We start from the raw sequence: 21,811 nt of genomic DNA on the forward strand, positions 1-21,811 counted from the left end.
TTTTCCCTTCATTGTGGTTCGATATTCCTGCTTCTTGATATACCTGGTAATTTTTTTATTGGATGACAGTCACTGTAGAATTTCCTTTTCTGGTGCTAAATATTTTAGTATTTCTGTACATATTCTTGAACTTTGTTCTGGGATGCAGTTAAATTACTTAAAAATAATTTTATCCTTCTGAGTCTTGCTTTTAAGCTTTTTAGGTGGAACCCAAGTAATGTTTAGACCATGTTAAGTTTTTCCCCACATTTCAGGATTGAAAACTATTCTGAATACTCATGTATTAAACAGTTTTCCATTCTAGCTGGGAAGACCAGGCTTTCTTTTTTTTTTTCCCTTTGTGAGTGTTAAGAACTTGTTCCTTCTGATACATCCAGGTGGTTCTTTCCCTGCCATGAGTAGTGTTCTTACATGCATATGCCCATCTGTACTCATAGGCCTCTGTAACCTAGTTTCCATTCACCTATCCTGCTTCTCATCCCTTCATTCACTCTTCCACATTCACAGTGGGGCTTGTTTAATTTCTAGAACAAGCCTGGCTCTTTGCACGCAATTTTTATTGCTTCTGCTTAGAATGTGCTTCCTCAGGCTGGCTTGACTGGCTCCAAAATGGCATTCAACTCTGAACAGGAATATCACCTTTTCTTATGCAAGTAAGGTTCCCCAATTTTCTCTCAAACACTGTTTCTTGCCTTCAAATCATTTTGAGATTCAAAAAAACTTGTTCATGTGTTTTTTAAAATTTTGCTTTCCTAGGCTATCTTTTTTTTTTTTTTAGAAATTCACGTTCTTTTATTTATTTATTTATTTATTTATGACTGTGTTGAGTCTTCGTTTCTGTGCGAGGGCTTTCTCCAGTTGCGGCAAGTGGGGACCACTCCTCATCGCGGTGCGCGGGCCTCCCACCATCGCGGCCTCTCCCGTTGCGGAGCACAGGCTCCAGACGCGCAGGCTCAGCAATTGTGGCTCACGGGCCCAGTTGCTCCGTGGCATGTGGGATCTTCCCAGACCAGGGCGCGAACCCGTGTCCCCTGCATTGGCAGGCAGATTCTCAACCACTGCGCCACCAGGGAAGCCCTTCCTAGGCTATCTTAACCAGGAGTTGATAACTACATGGGGACAGAAACTCTAGAAAAGAGATAATTTAATGATGAGCTTTCTTTATTCATCATATTTTATACTGTTAGAAGAATGAGGCTAGCAACTGAATTCTGTCCCCCCAAAATTCATATATTCAAGCTCTAACAAAGTGATGGTATTTGGAGATGAGGCCTTTGGCAGGTAATTAGATTAAATGATGTCATGAGGATTAGGCTCTATTAGTGCCCCTGTAAGAGGAAACCAGAGGGTTTTTTTCTGTCTCTCTCCACCATGTGAGGACACAGTGAAAAGACAGTTGTCTGCAAGCCAGGAAGAGAACCCTCACCAGGCACTGAATTGGCCAGCACCGTGATCTTAGACTTCCAAGCCTCTAGAACTGTGAGTTGTTAAAGTCACCAAGCCTACAGTATTATGTTATGGCAGCTTGAGCTATAAGAGTACTAAATGGAAGAGACATGGAGGAACCCTAAACACATATTGGTAAATGAAAGAGGCCAAACTGAAATGGATACATACTGTATGATTTCAGCTATATGACATCCTGGAAAAGGTAGGGCACTTAAACTATTCTGTATGATGCTGTAATGGTCAATGCCTGTCATACATTCGTGAAAACCCATAGGATATGCAACAGAGTAAACTGTAATGTAAACTATGGATATTAGTTAATAGGAATGTATGAACTTTGGCTCATCAATTGTAAAAAATGCCCCACACTAATGCAAGACGTTAATAATAGGGGAAACTTTGGTTTGGGGAATAGATGTGAGGGGGTGTATGGGAACTCTATACTCTGCTCAAATTCTCTTTCAACTTAAAACTACTCTAAATATAGGCTACCAATTTATTTAAACAAAATAAATCTAAGTTGCCTCATCATACTGTGAGGTTATTACCATCTTACAGTTTTTCTATTTGACCTACTTCTTTAATGTTCATTTCTATCTTCTTTTATCCTTGTAAAAAATATATCAAATGTTTTGTACTATTTCACCTCCCAGCCTATTATCTTTTTAGTTATATGTCTTTCACAAACTTTCATTGGAAACTACATTAGATATCCTTGACTTATTACACTCTATGCCCATTACTATTTTCACCACCTCCCTAGTAATGCTTGAACCTTGGCTATGACCCATTGTCATATCTGGACAAATAGTTTCTGCTCTATTTTCTGTCTTCTGTCCTTCTGGGCCACTTCTATCTACTATCATTACCCAAAGAACTGACTTTACAGATTCTATATGCCAGTGTGTAAGACTTGCAGTGTTTTAAGAAGTATCCCAACTTCATGATGATGATTTGGGGTCATTACCAAAGCACTCGGGATCATACATACTATCTTAAGGTAGTTTTATAGGACAACGCACATTGGTATTTTCCTCCTATTAACAGACTAGGAAACTGTGGGTTGATCTGCAGCTATTTTGATTAAGAAAGCAGGATATGAACTCTGCTTCTTGGCTGGGGTACTTGGCACTGCTCCTTCTCTTGCTGGGACATATTTTGCGCCTTTACAGCCTGGCATCTAGGCGTCCTGATCAGACTAATGTTTGGCTTTATTGGATACGCTGACCAGTCTGATTGATATTCTGGTACATACAGGGTACTTGGTCATGGTTGCTCACCTCTGAACCTCAGCTTCATCACCTGCAAAGTGCAACTAATAGCACATCCGCTTTGTGGGGTTTTTATGGATTTGGCAAGCGTCATAGTGCCTGGCACGTGCTAGAGACTCAGGTGATGCAGTAATTACCCAAATTTGCATTTTCAGTGGATCCTTCCCACCTGGAGAAGGTGACTCACGGCCTTGGGGGAGGAAGAGCAGGACAAACAGCAAGGGCAGCAAGGGCCAAGGCAAGGAGGTGAGAACTGACATGCAGGGGGGCCTCATGCTGGTATCACCAGAGGGCCCAGAGTGAGCCAGGATGTGGGGAGAGACTGGCCGGTCAGTAAGACCAGGCCAAGAAGGGCCGTGTGAGGGGGCTTAGCTTTTACCTTGTGGTAGAGGCCATCCTAAGGAGAAAGTGGAAGATGGGTAGGTATAGACTTCTCCCTTAGGAATTGTCCTCGGGGTCTGTTTATCTCCTGGCAGGGTCCGTTCAATGAGTTGGCCCCTCCAGCACATTCTAGAGAGGACTGGCCATGTCTGACCCTCTGGAGATACAGCCCTGACCTCCTGGCCACCTCACTGGGGAGAGGGCTCATGGGGGAATCAGCCTCACTCTGCATCTGTCCACCAGTCCTGCACCCTGGACTCCAGGACCACTCACTTGCAAGAGACACATCCAGCTGCCAGAGGAAGTGACATTTCCTGACTCATCTGGCTAAGAATGAGCAGAGTATTGCTGACCATTCCAGGGGAGTAGCTGCCACAGAAGATCAGGATGGGTACAAGCCATAGAAGGTCAGAAGGAACAAAGTCAGTCCACGTGGGAGTTCACATGGGCGCCTCACAGTCACCAACATGCCCTCGAGTTTCCCTTCCAGCCCAACACACACTCCACCTGCCCACAGTCGCCTGTGCCACCATCACACAGCCCCACAGAGCTCCAAACATCCTCAAACACACAAACTCCCTACCTATAAGCAGATACCTGTGTGCCCAGAACCCTCCTGCTCCAATATACATGCACTGCAAACCCCAATAAAATCACAGCCACAGTCTTGAATACAAACACACACCCCCAGCGGCCCCCGATAATCAAACACCTAAATCCTCATATCTCACAAAAATCCACCCAACCCCATATAACCTCCCAATGCAAACACACAAACCCTTCAACAATAGCCAAATACATTCAAACCAAACTCACATACTTCTTAATATAAGACACAACCCCCCAAATCCAAATATAACACATACAGTCCCCCCACAGCTGTGAACATCCACGTATGTACAATGCCTCAGAAGCTGAGACAAACACAAAATACCATCAGAGAGACACAATGTTTCCAACCTTCTCCTAAATACTCCTCCCACAACACATGATGAACTCACACCCCCAATACAAACATACACCCATCTCCCTCTTGAGATACTATAAACAGCCTCTGTCACATCCCCTGATTATACACACACAGCTAGCAACCCCAATTTACACTGACAACCCCAGTCTCTGCAAATTCCTCCACACCAAAAATACACTCCCTAAACTCTTACCCTACAGGATGAGCATATGTATAACCCCTATACTCTGAATACACACAGATCCAACACACAAAACATTAAAATGCATACCCCTACCTCTTCTCAAATGCCTGCATACACAGCCTCAAAACACCCAGAACCAGCCCCACCACCCAGCCGCACCATGCTACACCAACCGTACACTCATAAAGGCACTCAGGCCCCTCATCTCTCCCCAGATCACACATACACAGTCTCTACACAGCTTTACTATTACCCCAAACCATCCTATACCTCAAACATACATCCATGAGTTCCCCACACAGCCCTAACCCATGACAGAGGCAGCTCTACCAGGGGCATCATGGCACCCCGAGCGGGCAAATGCCGCTGAGGTAAGTGCCTCCTATGTTGCTGCAATTCTTGCTGCTGTTGCAAATCATCCCTTGACCCACCGAGGCTGACTGGGACACCCTAAACGGGAAGTGGCAGCATATGAGTCAGGGAAGAGGAAAACTCCCTTCCAGGTATTCCCTGTCACCATCCATTGCACCAAAACATCGGATGACCAGCATGAACAAGAAACAGAGACATGTAACTATACCATGATAGAAATGCAAATTTTTCTAGAAAAAATTTCTCCAAGGGAAGAGGGAGAACTGTGTTCCCCCTAATTATAAAGCCATGCTGTTACAATTCAAAGAAACGTCAGATACAGTACAACAGGCATTGGACTGCATCCATGTTGTAGCTAGATATGAGGAAGATAATTTTTCTGAAGCCCCAAATCTCACTTGCCAGTAAAGGCACATGGGCGCCGCTGCCCCATCGGCCAGGAAGCCAACAGAGGACCCTTAAGGGATATAGGGGCTTCTGGGACCCTTACTGGTCTCCACCAAGGGGTGGTGCTTCACACAGCTCCATCCTTCATGGGATGACTAACAGACCTCCCTGTATTGGCAGCTCTGGAGATCGGGGTCCCTAATGACGTAACCCTGGGACAGCCCAAGCACAAGGTAGAAATTTTTGCTCAGGCGTTACAGACTCTTCAGCAGAATGGAGTGATGGGCAGCTGTCACCTCTCCGAATCCTGTACCCTGACCTCTGCCAAGGCCTCTGCCTTAGGGACCTGGCAGATCCCTGGAGCGTGGCCCTCCTCTGGGACAACTGCCCATATACTTCTCTAATTATCCTTGGGACACACATAAACAACTTTTCTTATGGCTCTCATTGACAACTGGAGCTCAAATTACAGTGCTTCCTGGGAAACCCTTCAATTATAAGCAAGGGCCACACGTTAGATTACAACGCATAATAGTCAGGGGAGTGGAAAGCATTCAGCTTCCATTGAATGTCACTACTGAAACAATCTTTATTAAAAATCGTTTAGTGGTGGTAGCCCCTTTGGCCCTACCCTTTCCCGTTACAGCTATGGATGCCCTGATGTACTGCAACGCCATTTGGAACAAACCCAAATCCCTGGTCTTCCTGGTGGAAGCTGAATATTGGGAGCCCATAAGACTGCCACCTAAGACAGCAAATATCCCCCAATAACATGTATGACAGGGGGCTGTGGGATTGCAGCCGAAAATTCAAAATTTATGACAAGAAGAAGTCATTAAACACACCATTTCTCCTTTTCAATTCCCCCATTTGGCTGCTATTAAAGCCTGCTCTTAATGAGTGGTGCCTTATAAGCAACTACTGAAATATCAATGCTGATCCCCACTATTAAGGCTCCCATTTCCAACACTGTCCAGTTAATTAAGGATATCCAAAGGGCTCCAGGGAATTACTTTGCTGTGACAATCTAGCTATTATGTTCTATTCAGTAACAGTTATTGAGGAGTCCCAGCTGCAGTCTACTTTTACTGCAGAAGGCACCCAGTGTGTTTTAACCTGTCTGCCTACTGGCTATCTTAACAGCCCAGCTATTGTCCACAGTCTTTGCTGGCAAGACCTGGTGTCCCCTTGCACCGTCTGGCACTATACTGATGTTCTAATCTAGAGCCCCTCAGGAGGTTGGTGCACGAGGCCCTAACATGGTTGGTGACCCATCTATAACATACAGGTGGGCTACTGCCCCACAGAAAATTCAAGGGCTCTCCACAACTATTACATTTCTGGGCATTAACTGATCCTCTAAAAGCCAGGAAATTCCTCTTGCAGCTAAACCTCAGCTGTTAACTATTCAGACCCCCAACACACTATAGCAAGCCCAACTCGTCTTACTTAGGTCTCTTCACACTCCGGAGGCAACAAATACCACACTTGTCCATCATTCGTAGACCCATTTATGCAGCCACGTACAAACCCTCCATATTTTACTGGCGAAGAGCTAAACAATAAGCTTTATAGCAGGCACAAAAGTCAATTAGTCAAGCCCTCCCACTGGTTCCCCCTGGCTGCTCCTTCTGGGCTGAGAATGGACTATGTGTCCCTTTGGACTTAACACAGCTCCTCCTAGCTATCTGTGGGCTTCTGGACCAGACGGCTGCTCCCTACACCACTACACCCCCTCAGAAGCGATTTGGGAACTGGTTCGTTGGTTTTGGTCTTGGTTTGGTGTGCACTGATGCCAGAGTTTGCTTGCGTCTTTTGAGTTTTGGTGTACACAATGGGAAATACTCCATCTACCCTGAAGGAGAGCCCTTTGGGGTCTATATTAGATAAATGGGTGAAACGTAGCCCTGAGCCTATGACTAAGAAACACATGATATACTATTGTAATAGGGTGCGGACCCAAAATATAGGATCAGAAGGGCGGTAGCCCCTGAATGGCTCACTCAACTTTTATAGGATCTCGCAGTTACAAGTGTTTTGCAAAACAGCAAGCTGCACCGGCAGTTGTTCCAACTGCCCACCCTCCCCCCATGCCGCCATCATATTCACCACCTCCTGTTTCCCCTACCCACGGGGATCAAATAGAAGTTTCTGTGTTAACCCCCAGAGCACAGGAGCCGGATTTAGTATCACCATCTAAGACTCCACAGGCCACCCAATTTGGACCGGGAGCCACTTCCACAGCAGGGCAATTTCCCTTGTGCTGACAACCTATAAGAGGCCAGGCGACACCCTTGGACTTGAGGCGCCCCATTCTAATTTCCCCACAGGAGCCCCAGGGAACTTTGACAGTGGGGAACGAGTTGATTGACTCTCCAATAGATACCACTCCCCAAACCCTCCCTGTTTATCTTAAGAGGCTTGTAAATATTAAACAAAGGGGAAACAAAGTCATCCTAGGAAAAACTTGCCTGTATCTTTGAGATGCAAACGTCCTTTCTGGTCTTCTCCGGAACCCTCATCTCTGCCATCTTTTTAAAATGCATCTTTTTAAAAGAGGGTAAAGTAATTTAGAAATTGACTTATCAAGGATAAATAAAAAACCTAAGTGTCTTTTCTGTAAAAATTCAGCCATCTAGACAAGTGAGTTTGATTTTTTCCATCTGTCAGAAACCTAATTTGAATCCAACCTCTTTTTGTAAACTGATGGGTTTCACGTGGCTGTACCTGACTCCCTGCTGAAATTTGGAAATGACAACTATGACGTCTCTGTATGTTTGTGTCCTCGTATGTGTCTTTGTCTTTGGATAACATTGCTGAGGTTGATTTGTGGATGAACTCTATTTAATTGGCTTAAAGAAAAGTGAGCACTTACAAACCAAACTATTCTAAATACAAGAGAAGTTGAGCTAAATGAGCTTCAGGTTCATGTGAACTGGGAAATATTCAGTATTAATTAAGACCTGGTGCTAACGTTCGTTTGTTGATCTAATTAATATAGACATGCTGTTAGAGTCATCAACATTACGTATAATACTTTTATTGTGCCTAGGTTTAATATAAGCTAAATAAAATCTTGTTATATCTATTGCAAATTTGTCAGCAAGGAAATAACCTGATGTGAAGAAACTTTTAAGGAAAGAAAATGCAAATGAAATAAGAGCTTTAGGTGAACTTTTAAAAATACTTACCTTGGCCTTCCCTGGTGGTGCAGTGGTTGAGAATCTGCCTGCCAATGCAGGGGACACGGGTTCGAGCCCTGGTCTGGGAAGATCCCACATGCCGCGGAGCAACTAGACCCGTGCGCCACACCTACTGAGCCTGCGTGTCTGGAGCCTGTGCTCCGCAACAAGAGAGGCCGCGACAGTGAGAGGCCCGCGCACCGCGATGAAGAGTGGCCCCCACTCGCCGCAAATAGAGAAAGCCCTTGCACAGAAACGAAGACCCAACACAGCCAAAAATAATAAATAAATAAATAAAAATTAAAAAAAAAAAAAACTTATCTTTTAGGAAGGTCTATCTAAAATTAGTCTCTCCAGATATTTGACCACTTGAAAGTCAGAATTGTGCTAAAATAAGTGACAGAAGGTTTATGGAAAGTGGACCCTGAAAAAAAGAGTTCTGTACGTGGTCAGGATTGACTAAGTTTAAAATAAGTTTAATTGAGTCAATAAATTTTAAAAGTAAGCTGGTGCAAAACTTGAATTTCACTTTTCTCTCTGTTAAGAAGACAAGGTTTCTTAAGATTTTGGACTGCCTTTGATACCAGATTTTAAGTTTTTCTACCTTTTAAGAGATCTGTTCTGTACTTGCTTTTGAAATCTTTTATTGTTACTTTGGCTAACTGAATAACTATTGTTTCACAGTGACATGTGATCCTATCTGACTGTTTTAAACCCTTTTCTTATTTTTCGGACAAAACTTCCCAAATCAAATTATAATGAAGTTCCTTGGAGCTCTAGCTAACTTTGGGGTGCTTCAAAGGGCCCCTGAAACATCCCAAAGAGAGATATTAACTAATTCGGTTGACTTGGTATGTTGAATTACACGGGAAGTGTTGTCAAATAAGCAGTAAATCTTCTTAGGTTACATTGTATGCCAAATGATACAGGTATTCTACAGATTATATGGCGTTCCTAAAATTTGGTATGTCCTGGTAAAATGTTACCAGTCAGAATTCTCTTTATTATCGGAAAGTGTTGCATGTCACTGCAGTAACCACGTTACTTTGTCAACTGCATCGTAATCAGATTTAAACGTGCCTTCTCTTTGTTTCTTTTCAAGTAGCCAAATGTATGTCTCAGCCCACTCATCTTTGTAAAAATAGACATAGAAGTCTTTCAAATGCTGTTTTAGCAGGAAGTTACTGATGTGTATGTGCCGTTTACAGTGATTCTGTATATACTCCCCAGCTTCAAAAACACTTAGAACTGCTGCTGTGGTTTCTGGAAGAGTCAGTTGTTGGTTCCTCAATTACACCTGTGCAGCTTGGGTCTGAGTTTTTAAAGAATAGTTAACTTTTAAAGAAGTTTCTTTATCAAAAGAGCAGTTTGAGTTATAGCCATGGTTTTTGCTGGGTTAACATTGGCTTCAGTTAAATCGTTTCAATTATAAAGTAAGTATAACTATGGTGAAGAAGCTTGTCTCATTTTTAAAGGCTGAATCACATTTTATTTCTTGAATTAATGCGATAGAAACATCAAAATTCCGGACCACTGGAATATGCCAACTTTTTTGTTTTGGGGTTGTGTGTATAGATTTTGTTGTGCTGATTTGTTTGCTTGTTTTTTAAAGAAACTGAAACTGCTATGTCTGCTAGTGGAAAAAAAATGCTTTGCTTTGCTCTGAAGATTCTGAAATTATTCAGGCATATCGTGGTTCATAGATTACAAGGAATAATGCTAGTTAAATGCCAATGAACTATTTTTAATCTTTTTATACGAAATGTACAAATTTCGGAGGGGGGGTGATGGTGGCAGCGGTGCCTCTTAACTACCTTATGTAAAACACTTGAACATTTTCATCAATATTGCCATCATCTGTTTAATACTCCCAGTATATTTTCTCAACGTGTTTACTTAAAGTTGTATGGAATGACATAATAAGCAATAAAATCTGAATCACACCCCCCCCCAAAAAAAAAGTGCCTTCTTAAGTCTTTCGTCATTGTACACAGTTATGGTTTCACTCTGATGCCTTTGCAAAAATGCTTCCTCTTCAAGAAGATTTATGGAAGGGACCTTCGGATAAATACAAGTTTCTGGTTTTCAGACCATAAAGGTGAACTGGGTAAGATCTTGAAGAATTCTAATGGGAAACCTGATGGCTTCATAAAGCTGTTAACAAAAACGATTAGTTGCACATGACTGGGTAAACTGGTGACTATGGTTATAATTTGTATGGTTTCTATCTGAAGAATGACTGTTTTAAATCTGTGTTTTCCAGGTGTAAGCAAAAGTCTCCCCTTAAACTAATTATGACTTACAGTAATTTGTTAAATTGTACCCTTGTAAGCAGAATTGAAACATTTATCTTTTTCTCTCTACCTGGTTGATCCTGCCAGTAGTGTATGCCTGTCTCAAAGATTAAGCCGTGCATGTCTAAGTATGCACTGCTGGTACACTGAAACAGCGGATGGCTCACTAACTCAGTTATGGTACCTCTGGTCGCTCGCTATTGCAATTGGATTACAAGTAGTTATACTGATCATTGTTCTTTGTTTCCAGATTGTTTGCTCTTTGTGTCTCCCTGCTGCACTGTGTCTTTGTTAACGTTACTAGCTGCATTACTTATATCCTGTCTATTTTATAAGATTGGTGTCTCTTACAGTACCCAGTATGTAACCAGGCCTCCAACAATACTTCTATGGCTAAACATCTTGAGGAAATAGATCACATTTATAACATAAAATAATTGTAATAATGTGATTCTAGGTATGGGAGGAAGCAACAAGGGAAAATGTCTCCTGGGTCATAATTAGATAGAGGATCCAGAGGATCTTTAATTGTCAATAGGGCCTAGTCCAAAAACTAGCACCTGGAGTGGCATATCAAGAGTTCTCCCCTGACCTGGGATGAGCCTCCCAGCACCGTGGGACAAAATTTGATCCTGAAATGTCTCCCAAATATTGGTCAAAATCCTGACCAAGAGGAGAGGATCTGAGAAATGGAATATTGCCTGACACATCAGTCATTAGCGATTGCAGCCCTCCAACGTGAGCCGGTGAGCCCTGACGAAACTCAGGATATGAGAATATAGGATACAGGCCCCGGGTAGCTGAGGTACATATCAAATGAATGATTTCAGTGAGGCCAGACTCTTGCATCTTCCCACACATAGAAAACTGCTAAATTCCTTAACTTGAGATGCTGCTTCCTAGGCTTGAAGCTCTCAAAATTCCCGTCAAATAGATCGTAACTCTCAACTTTTAGGCTGAGAATATTTTTTTAAGGCTACAGGTGTAAAGGAGACACTTTCCAGAGAGGAACAACAAAAAAAAAAACAACGTTTGGAACACTGGCACCGATGGTGGACACTCCCGGAAAGTTCCATCTGACGAAGCAATTAGAAGGGCCGTCACCCCTTTTTCCACAAGACTGTGGAATGGACATTGACAGTAGGGAATTGGAACAGGGAGGAGCCAAATCTGACTACACGTTGGATCTGTTTCTTTGACTTTAACCTTTGCCTTCCGCTGCTTTTGTTCACTAAAAGGATACTGTCTGTACATAATGGCCTGCCTCGGGGAACCCTGTTCCTCTGCCTGAATGTTAAACCAAAGTGCCTTTGTTCAGGGAAACACACGGACTCTGTCCACCTGTGGATGGCTGCAATTAAGAAGAAATTAACACATCCCCTCCGTGAGGCTGGCCATTCCAGAGGATATTCGCAAAACTTATGGCCCTTTTACTTTACCTCCTCATCTCTTCCCCATCTCTGTGCTATAAAACAAACTGGCATCCAAACCCCGATAAGATGGTTATTTTGAGACTTTAGTCCGCCGTCTTCTCGGTCTGCTGGCTTTCCGAAGAAAGTCATATTCCTTGCCTCAACACCTCATCTCCGACTTATTGGCCTGTCGTACGGCAAGCACAGCAAGCTTGGACTTGGTAACATCTTTACTCAGGACACGGTGTCACAAAATGGGACATTGTTTTCTGTTTGTTTTGTTTTTGTGTTTTGTGTTTGTTTTTGTTTTGGGCTGCGCCACGTGGCTTGTGGGATCTTAGTTCCTCGACCAGAGATCGAACCCGCGCTCCCTGCAGTGGAAGCTCGGAGTCCTAAGCAATGGCCTACCAGGGAATTCCCATGGGACACTGTTACCTTGCAGTCATGGTCCTCACCTTTGTGAGACAGAGGTAGTAGTGTAGCAGGATTGAGAACGTTGTAAAGTTTAAGATAAAGATTAGGTGGTGAAAGCAGGATTTCACAGGAAGTGAATCTAGTGACACTTGCAGTGAAACGTTGTCAATTCAGAGTTAAGAAGACTGTGGACAATGTGTGGAGTTTGCAAATAAACTTCATTTTCTAGAGTCAAATCTGCCAAGGCTTCCACCAAATTTGCAGTTGTGGCTATAACCTTAAGACAACTGAGATAGGCATAAGCAACTGACTCAAGTTGCATGCTATAATAGGCAAAAGGCCTATGTTTACTACCATGCTCACATAGTTCCGCGGGGCTTGATTATGCCATTCATGCACAAATCAAGTAAAAGGTTTTGAATAACCTAAAGTTAATCTATTAGGTAGAGATCTCTTTGCTAACTTAAAAGGGCTAATATATTTTGCCTCCAATGGAGATCTCACCTTAAAGTTTCCGGATCAACCTGAACCTGATCATTTGGGTAACCCTAAGGCAGGCAGCTCTTGCAGTGCTTGTTTTAGCCTTATAAAAGCCTGCTTATGTTTATCTTCCCAAGCAAAGGATTCAGGGACTAAATCTTTAATAAGTTCATAGAGTTGAAGAGGTAACAGAGAAAAATTTGGAACCCAGAGCTTGCAATAACCAGCTAAACCTAGAAATCCACAATGCTAGCACTTAGTTTTGAGTCTAGGAAGTTCCTGTATCAGCCTAATTCTCTCTGGAGATAGCTGAATTCCTTCAGTGCTTAGATTATGTCCTAGGTAATGAACAGTGTCTAGAGATAATTGTAATTTTTCCTTTGTGTTCTTTCTCAGCTAACTGTTGCAGCAAATAAATAGAATCTTTTATGCATGCCTTATGGAATCTTTACAGTAGCAGAGTACAGCAGGAGGTTATCTCCATATGGTAAAAAGGTTGATTTCTCAGGGAACTAGAGGGTACTTAAATCTTGGTGAGGTACTTGGGAGAAAAAAGAAGGGGTCCCAGTGAACCCTTGAGGCATAAAAGTGCAGGTATATTGTTGATTGTTCCAAGTAAAGGCAGATAGATATTGGCTGTTGGGTCTCCGGGATGCTGAAGAAAGGTGAACAAAGGTCTCCAACAGTACACCATTCCAAGTCAGTTGAATCTTGTGACAGAAGGGTGGCTAAGTTTGGAACAACAGGAAAACAGGGAATAACTATTTTTATTAACAGCTCCCAAGTCCTGGACAAATCGCCATCCTGCCAGGTTTCCAACCAGGCAAGATTGGCATGCTGCAGGGACGAGTACAGGAATGACTACCTCCCGGGAAATTAAGTTTTCTACAATAGGTGTGAGACCTTGTATGACCGCAGGCTTTAATAGTTGTTGAGGAAACCTAGGGAGAGGTTTAGCTACATCTATCTGAATCTTTATAGGTTTGCATTTTTTTTATTCTTCTGATGTTAACACTGTCAGAAGTAGCCCCCAAATTTGCAGGCATCTCCACCAAATTAGAGAACTTGTGCTGAACTTCCTCTTTTATGTCCAGGACAGATTGTAAGGAACATAAATAATCAGGTTCAGGTTGATCAGGAAATTTTAAGGTGAGATCTCCACTGGAGGCAAAATGTACTGGCCCTTTTAAGTTAGAAAAGAGATCTCTACCGAATAGATTAACTGGGGCTATATTGCATAGCCAAAAGGAATCTTGGTTGAGATAAAAATTCTCTCTGAACTTTATTAGGTACTCCCACTATGGAAACATCCTCTTGACTCAGAGGGACCTGTTGTTCTTTGAGGGTGGGCTTTAGAATAGAAAGCACAGCTCTGGTTCGGGCTAGGGATAGGGTGTTAAAGGGTTAGGTAATTATGTTTACAGTTAGGGTTAGGGTTTAATGTAGATTTCAAAGTAAAATATGAGAGTGGGGTTTAAAGTAGAAAGCATAGCTCCAGTATCAACTAAAATTTGGCAGTTTTTCATCAATTTTCATTCTATTTTCCTCTGGGCTGTTTCAGGTAATTGCTGGTAATAGTTTACCAGAGAACGTCTGGAGTTCTGCCAACTAGGGGAGAGGGTCATGGGGGGGCCCTCCCTTTGAGACAGATACGAGAGCATTTGTGAAGAGTTTGCACAGGACCTTTGAGGACACCTTTTTTTCTAGCGTCCTCACTGATTACAAATGAAACATCAACTTTGGGTCATCGAATTGATCATGGACCCCTAGGAGGTTGTAATGGGGGAGGCCTAGGTGTTATTTTGTGTCTCTTGCCTTAGAGCTGTTGTAACTGTAAGGCTATGAGCTTGGTGGATTTCTGTTTGTGATCTTGCTCCAAGGTCCTTTCAAAATGCTCAGCTATAGTCAGGAGTTCAGTCAGGCCTACAGCCTCCCAGCCTATTTTCTGCCCTTTTATCAATCCACTAATCTCAGAAGATAATCCATTTACAAAGAGGGCAGTTAAAGTAGGCTGAGTGGCCTTTTTGTTGCTTGCAACCCCAAATGCTGTAAAAAGAGAGCCTACAATCTGGCTCTAAAATCTTCCACAGATTCACCCCTCTTTTGTTTGTATGAGTGAATAACAGGCCAATCATTATTAGGCCAATTAATAATAGACCAAGTGTGAGCAGGGAAGATTTTAGGAATAGCTTATAAAAGGTTAGTTGTTATTCTGCAAGCCTTTTTAGGTTGAGGATCTTGAATATCATCCTAGGGATTATGTCATTTTGCTTCCCGCGTCCATTCTGGGGCTTCCCCCAGTCCTACCAACATGTGTACAAGCGGATAAAGATCTAGCAGTTTGGGGACATAGGCCGTGACAGTGACTCTAAATTCTTCAAAAAATGTTGGGGGTTCCTCCCTAGGTTTAGAGAATTCTTTGACTATAGCTCTCAGTTCAGTCTTTGACCAAGGGGTAAAGGACACCTGAGGGGGCTCACCTGCAACCTCAGCTAGTTTGACTTTAAATGGCAATTGTTAAATATTCTCTTGGGAATAGAAAAGTATTTCAGACAGAAAATGAGTAAAACAAGAGTACTCAGGTGAAAAAGGAAAGGGGGGGACAGTAGGAGTTAAATCTGCAGTCACATCCGTCCTATGGTCTTTTGTTTCAGGTACCTTTTGTCTCTTTAATTTTTCATTAGCTTTCTGTTCTAAGTCTCTAAACGAAGCTATGTTGGAATCTTGAAACCTTCTGTAAACTTTTACATACCAATTAAAGCAGGCATCTCATTCTCCCTGTCCAATTTGGGAACCCTTGCTCTCCAGTGTTTTCCTCAAATGAACAATCTTGTCTAACTGGAACATTCCCCACAATGACCATTGTAATTCTAGATCAATATTAGTATAACTTTGCCATCTTTCTAAATATCTACAGCTTCCAGGACCATAGTTCTCAAATATAAAATAAGCAGGTGTGGCAGAAGCTGGCATTCTCAACTCTTTGGTGATAAAGGATCTCATTTCCTTAGCTAGCCTTTGTCAACCCAAAAGAACACACAAAAGAACTGCGCCTTAATATATCAGCAGTAACAAAGAGATGTTACTATGTCCTGGCCAAAAGAAGGCCTGGTATGCACCACCACCAATTCCCAGGGATCCCTGGACTGAGGAAAAAGATCCAACCAGCAAATCCCAAGGAATGGGGACTGCAAACTGATGCCTAACAAAATGGAGAACTATAGCCGCCACCAACAGTTCCAAGCATGGAAACTGAGGGCTGATGCCAAACAGATGGGGAAGTGCAGACTACACTGCCAGCAGTGCCCAATGTGGAATCCAGGGAACAAAATTAGGGGCTAGGGTTTACCACTCAAAAATATACTGGCAATAACCAAGAGATGTTACTGTGTCCTGGGAATTTCCATCTGAAAGGCTAGGGGTTTGGCCTCAGGGAGAATCCTCTACCAGCCAAACTGACCTGCCCTGTAAAGGAAAGCCAATTAGATTGCGAGCACAAACTCAATCAAAGAGAATGGAGCTCAAACCAAGAGGAGCTTACCAACAACCTTCAGGGATGGCAAGAAAGACAGTGAACTCAAAGCAGTTGTGGGCACCACACCTGTTTCTCCTTGTCCCAAATGTTATCAGAAATTTGCTTCAGATCCCATCACTGCCACCAATATATTTATCTTTTTCTTTTTAAAAAGATAAGCATTTAATCATAAAATCATCCTGTTAGCAAGAGGAATCATAAGAGTGGATTTTAGAAAAGTGCACATACATATTTTTATACAGAACATTTCTGGAGGGATACATATTCAACTGTTAGTGGCCACCTCTGAATGCCACCAATGTATTAAAAAACAAAATTTAACTGAGTAAATTTGAAGATTTACTTTGAAGTTTGAATAAATTGGCTTTATTAAACGATTCATGAATCAGGCAGCATCTCATCTGATAGAAAGGGAGATACTCCAACGGGTTACACAACATGGAAGGCTTTTTGTTTTTTGGCCACGCCACATGGCATGTGGAAATCTTAGTTCCCCGACCACGGATCGAACCGATGCCCCGTGCATTGGAAGAGCAGAGTCTTAGCCCCTGGACCACCAGGAAAGTCCCAGAAGGCTTTTAAAGTAAAGAGGGTGGGACAAGGAAAGAAAGTCATCATCAAGGGAAAAAATGAAAGTTCACTGGAGGAAAGTGAAACTTCAGGTGACAGTGGCTTCTCATTGGCTAAACTGCGGAATATTCTATTAGCTATTTCTATTTTCTATTTCTTGTTGCTGGCCAGGAAGGAAGTCTTCCCTCCTCCAGCTGGGGTAGTAAAGTGGTTGCACTTCCTGTTTGGGGTCAGTGAATGACCTCTTCCTGTTGGGGTAATTGATGATGAGTGACACGGCATGAGAGCTCCCTCTACGGGCCTTCCAGACTCCAATTCTAGTTGAGGTTTCCTTTTGTTAACATTCACAGCATGTTTTATTGGCAGGAGGATTCACAATGAGGGAGAAAAGGCCACAAGACTCACCATAAAGAAGGCTCAGAAATTCCTGGGTGGGTCCAAGGGAGGCACAAGGTGGCTGTGGGGTCAGCTGGTGGCCACAATGATCACGTGGTTCCATCTGATGGGTTTGCAGCTCGATGTGGAATAGTGAATAAAAGGGTCAGTTCATCCTATCAGAGAAACATGAAACTGAGATAAGCTTCCCACTGCTAGAAGCATCATGAGCCTTCAGAAAAGAACAGAGAACATGTCTAAAGGGTTTGGGAACATCAGAGCCATATCTCCTCAGAGTGGGACTCCCCAGGCTCTCCAGGTCTCAGTCCCCAACTCTCCCTCAGGGACAAAGCCTCCTCACCTCTGTCCTTGTCAGCTCACTGATCCCTAGAGGTCCTGCCTATCCCTGAGGACTTAGGTTTCCATGGAGACAGGTTGGTTGAGACCTAGTGATACAGTTGACCAGCCTGATATGCAACAGTTCCCACCACCCTGGGGCCGTTGCGCTCAGGGACACGTGGCTCTGGACCCCATGTGGAGGGTGTCCTTGCACGTCAGCTGTGCCCCAGAAGAGCCAGTAACGCCTGTAGCTGTCCAACTGATTCTCAGGGTATTTTCCTGGGAGAGCCCTTGGTCATCTGACCTCCTATCCAGGAAGCCCCGTGACTTTCTGACTGCTGCCTGTCACGCCAACAACACACCTGTGAAGGTTCTGCTCTGCATGGCCATCTGTCCACCAGGCCCCCCCTTCTAGGGACCCAGATGCTAGGACCACACAAATGCTGAAGGAGTGTCCACCTGCCTAAGGTACAGACACCCCTGTATCCATCTGCATGATTTCTACTGGGAATCAACAACATTTATGGGGATTCTTTGGCCCTAAAGAACAGACCAACCTGATAGGAGCAATGCAATGATTCACGATTACCAGGGTCAATGCACATATACAGGGGCCCATAGCCCCAGATGCCCCACTCACAATTCACATGGGTGTCCCATACGTACCCACCGATGCCCAAATATTCTTGCTTCATACATACATACATCCAAACACGCACATCAGTGGTGTGCTGGTAAGTGCTAAAAAACTCTCCGAGAAAGGTGGGAAAGACTTCACCTGTGCTATCTACGTGGTATAAATATTCCCAGCATGGGAGGAGGACGAGGCGGCGGAGGAGGAGGAGGACCCGGCGGCGGCGGCGGGGGGAGGAGGCGAGGCGGCGGCGGAGCGGGAGGAGGCGAAGGCGGAGGAGGCAGTCGCTGCGCGCGGGGCCGAGCCGGACGCGTCTTGGTGCCCCCTCCCCCGGTTCGCCGCTGCCCGGCCTGAGCCGAGCCGAGCCGAGCCGAGCGTGAGCGTGGTGCGGAAGGAGGGGATGGCCCGGGAGCGCCGGCACCAGTGACGGGGAGGTGCTGAGCGTCGCCGAGGGCGCGCCGGGCCCTGCGCCGCCCGCCGCCTGCGCGCCCGCCCGCCGCCCGGCTCCGCGGCCGCTCCCCGTCCCCGACACACGCTCACAGGCCGGGCATTGATGGTAATGTATGCGAGGAAACAGCAGAGACTCAGTGATGGCTGTCACGACCGGCGGGGGGACGCGCAGCCTACCAGGCACTTAAGTATTCATCGAAGAGTCACCCCAGTAGCGGTGATCACAGACATGAAAAAATGCGAGACGCCGCAGATCCTTCACCACCAAATAAAATGTTGCGGAGATCTGATAGTCCTGAAAACAAATACAGTGACAGCACAGGTCACAGTAAGGCCAAAAATGTGCATATGCACAGAGTTAGAGAGAGGGATGGTGGGACCAGTTACTCTCCCCAAGAAAATTCACACAACCACAGTGCTCTTCATAGTTCAAATTCACATTCTTCTAATCCAAGCAATAATCCAAGCAAAACTTCAGATGCACCTTATGATTCTGCCGACGACTGGTCTGAGCATATTAGCTCCTCTGGGAAGAAATACTACTACAATTGTCGAACAGAAGTTTCACAGTGGGAAAAACCAAAAGAGTGGCTTGAAAGAGAACAGAGACAAAAAGAAGCAAACAAGATGGCAGTTAATAGCTTCCCAAAAGATAGGGATTACAGAAGAGAGGTGATGCAAGCAACAGCCACTAGTGGGTTTGCCAGTGGAATGGAAGACAAGCATTCCAGTGATGCCAGTAGTTTGCTCCCACAGAATATTTTGTCTCAGACAAGCAGACACAATGACAGAGACTACAGACTGCCAAGAGCAGAGACTCAGAGTAGCTCTGCGCCAGCCCAGCACCCCATCAAACCAGTGGTCCCTCCAGCTGCTGCCCCAGGCTCTGTGCCTTGTAGTCCATTCACGCCGCAGTCTGATCACCAGCCAAAGAGATCATTCGATGCTAACGGAGCATCTGCTCTCTCAAAACTGCCTACACCCACATCTTCTGTCCCTGCACAGAAGACAGAAAGAAAAGAATCTACATCAGGAGACAAATCGGTGTCACACTCTTGCACAACTCCTTCCACGTCTTCTGCCTCTGGACTGAACCCCACGCCTGCCCCTCCAGCCTCTGCTTCAGCAATGCCTGTCTCTCCTGTCCCACAGTCACCAATACCTCCATTACTGCAGGACCCAAATCTGCTCAGACAGTTGCTTCCTGCTTTGCAAGCCACGCTGCAACTCAATAATTCTAATGTGGACATATCCAAGATAAATGAAGTTCTTACAGCAGCTGTGACCCAAGCCTCATTGCAGTCTACAATTCATAAGTTTCTTACTGCTGGACCATCTGCTTTCAACATAACTTCTCTGATTTCTCAAGCTGCTCAGCTCTCTACACAAGCCCAGCCGTCTAATCAGTCTCCGATGTCTTTGACGTCTGACGCATCATCCCCGAGATCGTACGTGTCTCCGAGAATAAGCACACCTCAGACGAACGCAGTCCCTGTCAAGCCTTTGGCTAGTACTCCTCCTGTTGCATCACAGCCAAAGGTTAGTACTCCGGTAGTTAAGCAAGGACCAGTTTCACAATCAGCCACACAGCAGCCTGTAACTGCTGACAAGCAGCAAGGTCATGAACCTGTCTCTCCTCAAAGTCTTCAGCGCTCAAATAGCCAGAGAAGTCCGTCACCTGGTCCAAATCATACTTCTAGTAGTAATGCATCAAATGCAACAGTTGTACCACAGAATTCATCTGCCCGTCCTACGTGTTCATTAACACCTACGCTAGCAGCACACTTCAATGAAAATCGCATCAAACATGTTCAAGGATGGCCTGCAGATCATGCAGAGAAGCAGGCATCGAGATTGCGAGAGGAAGCCCATAACATGGGAAGCGTTCATATGTCAGAAATTTGTACTGAATGAAAAAATTTAAGATCTTTAGTCCGAGTATGTGAAATTCAAGCAACTTTGAGAGAGCAAAGGATACTATTTTTGAGACAACAAATTAAGGAACTCGAAAAGCTAAAAAATCAGAATTCCTTCATGCTGTGAAGATGTGAATAATTGCACATGGTGTTGAGAACAGAACTGTAAATCTGTTGCCCAGTCTTAACATTTTTGAGCTGCATTTAAGTAGACTTTGGACCCTTAAGCTGGGCAAAGGAAATGACAAGGGGTGGGGGTCTGTGAGATTCAATTCAGGGGAAAGATACAAGATTGATTTGTAAAACCCTTGAAATGTAGATTTCTTGTAGATGTACTCTTCACGTTGTAAATATGTTTTGTAGAGTGAAGCCATGGGAAGCCATGTGTAACAGAGCTTAGACATCCAAAACTAATCAATGCTGAGGTGGCTAAATACCTAGCCTTTTACATGTAAACCTGTCTGCAAAATTAGCTTTTTTAAAGAAAAATTTGGGGGGTTAATTTATCATTCAGAAATCTTGCATTTTCAAAAAATTCAGTGCAAGTGCCAGGCGATCTGTGTCTAAGGATACAATTTTGAACCATATGGGCAGTGTACAAAATACCATGAAACAACCGTTTCCACACTTGCACCTGATCAAGAGCAGTGCTTCTCCATTTCTTTTGCAGAGAAATGTTTTTCATTTCCCGTGTGTTCCATTTCCCTCTGAAATCCTTGATCTGATTTTATCCATTTTTTAAGGCTCCTCTTTTCCTCCTTTCTTAAGGCACTGTTGCTATGGCACTTTTCTATAACCTTTTCATTCCTGTGTACAGTAGCTTAAAAGTGCAGTGATTGAGCATAACCCACTTGTTTGTGTAAATTATTGAAATCCATTGGCACCCTGTAAGAATGGACTTAAAAGTACTGCTGGGCATGTGTGCTGAAAGTACATTGATGGCTCAAATATAAGGAAATGGCCCAATGAACATGGTTGGGAGGGAAGAGGAAACAGCTAGTCAGATGTGAATTGTATCTGTTATAATAAACATGTTAAAAAAATATTCCCAGCATGACCAATTTCAAGCTACCCACCTGACATCACTGAACACAGAGCTGGGAAGAGATATGCACCATTGACTATCCCAGGATAGTATGAACCAGTTCCAGCACATCCCGTACCTTTTCCTATGAATTTGTGCACACAATCCACTT

The 21,811-nt window shown here is 44.0% G+C and overlaps 1 pseudogene across 1 annotated transcript; it reads left to right on the plus strand.

Annotated features, from left to right (window-relative positions):
- The first annotated feature begins 18,435 nt into the window (after positions 1-18,435).
- LOC309664214 (WW domain-containing adapter protein with coiled-coil pseudogene) lies at positions 18,436-21,658 on the plus strand (annotated as a pseudogene). Its single transcript has one exon. The product of its transcript is annotated as a WW domain-containing adapter protein with coiled-coil pseudogene (transcript).
- Positions 21,659-21,811: the final 153 nt, after the last annotated feature.

The sequence above is a fragment of the Balaenoptera physalus genome (assembly GCF_965194825.1).
Source record: "Balaenoptera physalus genome assembly, chromosome: 7".
Lineage (NCBI taxonomy): Eukaryota > Metazoa > Chordata > Mammalia > Artiodactyla > Balaenopteridae > Balaenoptera > Balaenoptera physalus.